Source organism: Onychostoma macrolepis, chromosome 21, assembly GCF_012432095.1.
Source record: "Onychostoma macrolepis isolate SWU-2019 chromosome 21, ASM1243209v1, whole genome shotgun sequence".
Lineage (NCBI taxonomy): Eukaryota > Metazoa > Chordata > Actinopteri > Cypriniformes > Cyprinidae > Onychostoma > Onychostoma macrolepis.
In genome coordinates this window covers 3,966,559-3,973,387 of record NC_081175.1, presented here as the reverse complement: position 1 = coordinate 3,973,387, position 6,829 = coordinate 3,966,559, and positions in this window count along the sequence as shown.

Genomic DNA, 6,829 nt, shown 5'->3' with positions numbered 1-6,829 from the left:
AAAGCCTGGGGGTATCAATACAGAAAGCATGATCACCCCCTACACTTAAGCCTCAACTTAGGGGTAAACAATAGATCCTGGCTGAAAGACCGAAAGGATCTTGTGGGTTAATACTCAGTCAATAACTCACAGATATAAGTAGCCCACTGCCTTTTTTTTTTTTTTATGAGTACAATGAAGTATGGGCTGTAAAACCCCATCTTCGCCTCCGTCCTTTGCCAGTAGGACTGTGATCTTTGCCCGTAAAACAGGAGCATCTTTGTGCAGCACGGAGGTGAACCGCATGCCCCTGAACTTTGGGAGACATGGGGCGAACTGAATCGCATAGCCGAGTCTGATGGTTCGAGTGAGCCAGCGAGACAGTCTGGGGAGTGCTAGCCAGGTCCCGCCATAGGTGGTGTTCTTGGACCACCATGGTGGACATCGCCTGACCCAGGTACCGCGCAGTGACTTTCGTCACCCGTAGGGCGAGGTCCATTGCTGTGCATAGTTCCTACATTATGCCTGTGTCAGAACCACCCTCGTGCAGCTGTTTCAGCACCTTGGCCTGGTAGACCTGAAAAAAGGCCATAGCGTGCAAGGCAGAAGCAGCCTGTCCAGTAGGACTGTGCAATTAATCGAATGTGATCGGCAATGTATCGCCAGCGATATTGTGTAGCTTGTCAGTGAACTACGGCTCTGTGTAGTAAATGCCGCTCCGTCTGAAAGCATGTGATGGAGATTTACTACTAATCACAGAACCGGCTTTACTGACGAGATGCGCATGATAATCGTATTCGATTATTTGCACAGCCCTACTGTCCAGCGGCTCTGTAAGCCTTGGCCGTCAGGGCGGACTAGAAATTACAGGTCCTGGATGGGAGATGTGGATTACCCCACCAGGCAGCAACGCTTTGCAGGCACAACTGCATCGCAATAGCGTGCTCAACTGGGGGGATCCCCACGTATCCATGGTCCACTCCACCGTCGAGGGTAGTGAGGATGGAAGATTCTTGTTCGGGCAGAATAAGGTGCCCTCCAGGACTTAGTGAATTCTTCATGCACCTCCTGGAAGAAAGGCACTGGGGATGGGTGCTGGCGATCAGCGTGAGGCACTCCCTGTACCAATCATCCAGCTTTGAGTGTTCAGGCGACGGCGGAGCCTTCCACTGCAGCATGACACTCTCGGCAGCCCGGGAAAGCATAGCAATCAGCTCTGGGTCTGACTCGGGCAACGCCGCCTTGCTCAAAGGGGGCAATGCAGCCGAGTCTTCCTCCCCGGAGCCTAACTCATCCCCCGATGCAGTGATCGACATCCTGTCATCCGCCGGAGCCCTGCATGAGACACTGGGTCCCTCCTTTGAAGGACCAGCCGCCTCACTTCGGAACTCCACAGGTTGCGATGCATTGGAGGAACGAGGGGCCCACTTAGATTTCCTCGGCAGGGAAGCCCTCGCGGCAACCCTTAGGCCGCCCTGACCAGACGCCAAAGTAGTCATCCCCTTCTTTGAAGAGGAGGCGCTAGAACAGGGTATGGCAAGGAGGACTCCACCACATTTAATGTAGGGAAGTCTCAACACAGCGATGGTCATGCTCCCACAATGAGAGCATGACTCATCCACGAATGCTGATTCAATGTTCTTTAAGCCCAAGTACGTGATACATCGATCATGACTGTCAGACGGAGCCAGAAAGCGACCACATCCAGAAACACACGGGTGGAAAGACCCGTGAACTCTTTTAGCAGGAACTTGCTCTTTTTTGCTTACTGTAGTTCTAGACTAAATATGAACATGCATTTACTCATCTCACCTGCACAAAAAAAGATTCAGTATTCCTAAAAATGAATAAAAACACCAAACTCAGAATATTATACAAACCTGCAATAATTAAACATGTTAAATAAGACAAATATAATTTATATTATATTATTTTATTATTATATTATATTCTCTCTATTCTAATTTTATTTTATCTGTCTTCTTTTTATTTAAAAAAAAAAAAAACACACACACATTTGACCCTCTCTCAACTGCATATTTATTCTCTAACTGCTAGCTTTTCTTCTAAAACTAACACTAGCTTTCTTTTTTCTATTCTATCTACTTGTTTCATATTAAAAAAAATTATATCACCCGCACCTGATGTCTCTAATCAAGCCAAGTTCGTGGCCCAGGCAAGCCCGCCTGCAGAGAGTATGGCAAGTACGCTGACGGAGGCTCAAGTGCCTTTAGGCTTATTAGTGGTATTTGAGGGAATGTCGTGGATTCCAGTGCCCGCTCCTCGACAGCGCCCTTTAAATTATAATAAACAAACAAACATATATTATAAAAATAGACCGAGAAACAATAAATGCATTAAACTATACATTACAATTATAGCAAATGAATAAATCATATAAATGAAAAATTTCAAATAATGAATAAAACACAAATATAACAAATACATTAAATTATAAATTAAAATGCTCCATCGGGACAAGACCACGGGAATCAGATAAACCCTTTTATGATCTTCAAATCTGGCTCGCGAGATCCACTTTCCTGCAGAGTTTAGCTCCAACCCTACTCAAACTCACCTACCTGTGATTTTCTAATGATCCTGAAGACATTGATTAGCATTCTCATCTGTTTGATTAGGGTTAGAGCTAAACTCTGCAGGAAAGTGGATCTCGCGAGCCAGATTTGAATATCCCTGCTTTACACAATCTGACATGGCTGTGGTTGAAATTGAACAGTGGGTTTCGTCTGACCAGAGGAGAACTGGCCCCCCCGACTGAGCCTGGTTTCTCCCAAGGTTTTTTTTCTCCATTCTGTCACAGAGGGAGTTTTGGTTCCTTGCCGCTGTCACCTCTGGCTTACTCAGTTGGGGACACTTAATATCTAGCGATTATCGTCGATTTGATTGGACAGATACTTTTTCAACTAAACTGAGCTAGACAATGACATTTCTGAATTCAATAATGAAATGCCTTTAACTGAAAATTGAGTGTTTAATCTTATCATCATTATACATTACTGGCACTCTATCCTCCAATTTGATACTGTTAAGTGCTTTGACACAATCTGTATTGTTAAAAGCGCTATAATTTTTTACTTGATTTTTAGTTGTTTGACCCCTAGAGTCAAGGTATGCATTCACCTTGAGAACTTCATCTTTGTTTCCAAATGCACTTGACTTCAGTTTTCTCCAATGACTTCAGTTTTCTCCTTGTTTAACTGAAGAAAGTTCTGGCACATTTGATTAATTTCATCACCAGGTTTTATACAGAGAAGGTCAACTACTGTTGTTCCTTGAGAAACCCAGAATGTAGGACTTGGATAACACTGGGAAGCGTGCCCTTCCGTTTGGAAGAGGCACACTGCGGAGTCACCTCCTCCCAGAGGGGGTTAAGTGGCATTTAGACATGTGAAGTAACCCCATAGGGCCCTATTGCACATGGAAGTCTCTGAGATGGCTTAGGCTGCATCATTAGAGATGGCAGAACGTGGTCTGCCAGGGGAAACACGGCTCTAATAAGCATACCGTGGAATACACATATGGGATCCCGGCAGGGTCTCTCATATGGGCACTAGCCTCACATCAGATTTCAAGAATTCATTGGCTGAAAGGCCTGGCGCCGGACACTCCGCCATGTCCGGACGCCGGAGTGCTGGAGGACTCGACAGGGTTTGCCTGGTTAAGGAACTCTCTGGAGAATTAGGCGTAAGAACGCCGCAAGCCAACTCTGAAACGGGCCTCTCAGTGCCACTACCCGTCTGAGGTGAGAACACAGGAGGAAACTGGTTCGACACGTAGGCTATAAAACCTAGCGAACGTCTTAGGAGTCACCCAACCCGCAGCTCTACAGACATCTGCTAGCGAGGCACCACGAGCCAGCGCCCAGGACGATGCAACACCCCTAGTGGAGTGAGCACGCAACCTGAGCGGGCAGGGCACACCTTGTGCTTCATAGGCCAAGGTGATGGCATCCACTATCCAGTGGGCCATCCTCTGCTTGGAGACAGCCTTCCCCTTCTGCTGTCCTCCGTAACAGACAAAGAGCTGTTCTGAGGTCCTGAAGCTCTGAGTTCTATTCACGTACTGTCGCAGTGCGCGTACAGGAAAGAGCAAAGCTAGGGCTGGGTCTGCCTCCTCCAGGGGCAGCGCTTGCAGGTTCACTACCTGGTCCCTGAAGAGAGTGGTAGGAACCTTGGGCACATAGCCGGGCCGGGGCCTCAGAGTTGCACTGGAGTCAGCCGGCCCAAACTCAAGGCACGATTCGTCGACCGAAAATGCCTGCAAGTCCCCCACCCTCTTGATCGAGGCCAATGCAGTCAGGAGTAGGGTTTTCATAGAGATAAACTTCAACTTGACTGGCTGCAAAGGCTCGAATGGGGCAGTTTGTAGGGCTCTTAGCACCAATGGCAAATCCCAAGAGGGTAGGGAGGGAGGCCTAGGAGGGTTTAACCTCCTGGCCCCCCTAAGAAACCTGATAACCAGATCATGCTTCCCCACCGACCTCCCCTCTACGGGGTCGTGGTGAGCGGAAATAGCAGCAACATAAACCTTAAGGGTGGAGGGGGACAGCCTACGCTCCAACCCTTGTTGCAAAAAGGAAAGCACGGCTCTGATCGAACATCTCCAGGGGTCCTCACGGTGAGAGGAACACCATTCGACGAATAGGTTCCACTTCAGCGCATAGGCCCGTCTTGTGGACGGTGCTCATGCCTAAGCTATAGTGAGAGCTACCTCCTGGGGCAGGTCACCTAGAACCTCCACATCTCGTCCAGGGACCACACCAGTTTCCACAAGTCTGGACGTGGGTGCCAGAGGGTGCCCCGTCTCTGAGAAAGCAGATCCTTCCTCAGAGGAATCGGCCATGGAGGGGCTGTCGCGAAGAGCATGAGTTCCGGGAACCAGGTCCTGTTGGGCCAATATGGAGCCACTAACAAGACCTGCTCCTCGTCCTCCCTGATCTTGCACAGTGTCTGTGCTAGCAGGCTCAATCAGGGGAACGCATATTTGAGAAGGCCCTGGGGCCAGCTGTGTGCCACTGCATCCGCGCCGAGCGTTGCCTCGGACAGGGAGTAGAACCATTGGCAGTGGGTGGTTTCCGGGGATGCAAACAGGTCTACCTGAGCAACTCCGAACCAACTCCAAATCAGCTGGACCGCCTGGGGATGGAGTCTCCACTCCCCAGGAGGTGCCGCTCGAGACAGCTCGTTGACGGCCTGATTGTAGGCTCCACGACGCTGCCTGGTGGAAGGCTGCTGCGGCTACGCGGGAGCGGGGGCAGCCACAGGGGGGCGCCCACGCCGACGAGCAGGCTAAAGGGCTGCAGCCGGAGTGGAAGCAGCAGGTTTCCTCTGGCGCATGATGTGTTTGATCTCCTCAGTCTGCTTCTGGGCTGCGGATAACTGCTGGGCAAAGCTCTCGACAGCATTGCCGAAAAGGCCGGTCTGCGACACGAGAGCATTCAGGAACTGAACCTTCTCCTGCTCCTTCATGTCAGTGAGACACAGCCAGAGACCACTAGCGTGGACATCGCACGACCCAGAGACTGTGCGGTCACCTTCGTCGCTCGAAGCATGAGGTCCGTCGCAGCACGTAGCTCATGTAGAACCGCCAGGTCGTGACCACCCTCGTGCAGGTCTTTCAGGGCTTTGGCCTGGTGGACCTGCAGTAACGCCATGGCGTGAAGGGCAGAAGCTGCCTCCCCACAGGCTCTATAAGCACTGCCAGTTAGACCTGATGAATACTTACAGGCCCGCAGAGTGGTAGTGGCTGTTGGACACAGTTGCATGGCCACACACCGCTCCACTGAGGGGATGCCCGCATACCCCAAAGCGGCCTCACCATCGAGGGTGGTGAGAGCGGAGGAGCCACAAGATTTGTTTCGGGCAGTGAAAGGTGCCTTCCACGATCTTGTAAGCTCCTCATGCACTTCCGGAAAGAATGGCACCGGAGGGAGGCGCTGAGAACCAGCGCGACCCCCACCGAGAAACCGCTCATCCAGCCTCGAAGGATCGGGACGCGGTGGAGGATTCCACACAAGCCCGTCATTCTCGGCAGCCCGAGAAAGCATAGCCGTCATCTCTGGGTCTGGCTCGGACAACGCTACCACACCCAAAGGGGGCAACGCAGCCGAGTCGTCATCCCCAGAGCGAGAGAGCTCACCCTCCGATGCAGCGATCGACATCTGGTCCTCAGATGGAAGGAAACGGCTGGTATACCCCGCTCTGCAGAGGTCCCAGCCCGCTCCAACGGCAACCCCACCGACTGCGGAGCGCTTGAGGGGTGAGGAACTCCTCTTGGGGAAGCCCTCACTGTAATCCTCAAATCACCTCTGACTCCCGGAAACGAACGCTGGATCGCGGCGAGGAGAGGGACTCCACCATGTTTGACATAGCGGAGTCTATTACACAACTCCGAGATGGTCATGTCCCCACAAGAAGAACATGAACCATCCACGAAAGCCTCCTCAGCGTGCTGAATGCCCAGACACATGAGGCAGCGATCGTGACCGTCCTGAGGCGCCAGAAACCGACCACACCCAGAAATGCATGGGTGATAAGACATCTTTAAAAAGACGCGATCACCCGTGTTGCTCTTTTAGATAAATTTGCTCTTTCAGTGCTGAAGCACGCAGGGGAGCTGGCCACCACACACTCCTAGTGTGACTGTCTTCACGGGAATTGCTCTCCTCCTGTGAGACCGCGACCACCGCTGCTGCGCTCTAACGCCCGCAATCACTCGCTCTTTCTCACTCGCAGGATAGGAGAGCAGCAGTGATTCACTGCCGCTCGGCTCCGAAACAAAAGGATGAATTAATGCGGTGCACCTGCTGCCTCTTATACTCACGCTGTGA